Source organism: Propithecus coquereli, unplaced genomic scaffold, assembly GCF_000956105.1.
Source record: "Propithecus coquereli isolate 6110/MARCELLA unplaced genomic scaffold, Pcoq_1.0 Scaffold410, whole genome shotgun sequence".
In the NCBI taxonomy this organism is placed as follows: domain Eukaryota; kingdom Metazoa; phylum Chordata; class Mammalia; order Primates; family Indriidae; genus Propithecus; species Propithecus coquereli.
The window spans coordinates 944,639-945,429 of record NW_012149842.1 but is presented as its reverse complement, the minus strand read 5'-3'; positions in this window follow the sequence as shown (position 1 = coordinate 945,429).

Genomic DNA, 791 nt, shown 5'->3' with positions numbered 1-791 from the left:
TTTTTTTCTTTCCTTTTGTTTCAAACAAAAAATGTAGAGCATCCAACAAAAGAATAGTGGACTATCACAAAGGAATAATGATGGCGATTTTATATATAAGGTTTATAAAATACTCATGTAAGAGGATTTGACGTAGCTGAAATAGGGAGCAGCACAGTGTAATGACTGATTACTGAGAATTTGTCAGTTACATGGTTTCATATCCTGTTTTTATTATTTCTTGGTATCGAGATATGGGTCAACCTTATACTCTCTCTGCTTACCTACTTCATTCATAAAATGGGGATTGTAGGACATGCCTCCTAAGATTTTTAGATATTAGGTGATAAAACATTCAAATTTTAACAATGTACTTGGCATATATTAAGTACTCAATAAATGATAGTTAATATTATTAAATTAGAGGTATGTAACATAAAAAGTGTGAAGAGAATTTTTATTAGAGCAAGAATAAATAAGTTTTCTAAAGCATGACATAATAAGTTGAGTAGAAATTAACACGAGGTATATGAATTGTGATTCCAATTACTTAATATACCAGTGAATTACTTCTCATATCAGCCACCAATGCAGAGTAACCAAGAATAATATTTATGGGGAGATATTGAAATGTATTTTGTTCCCATTCAGCTTCATAATTAACTTGGGCAAGGAAAAAGTGTTATGTTATTTCTGCTATTTTAAAGGCTTTCATGTTCTAATTGCATAAGAAAAATAAAAACATAGAGAAAGTGGTATGTATTAAGCATCTTAAGCCCCTTAAGGAGAGAAAGATCATCACCAAAACAAAA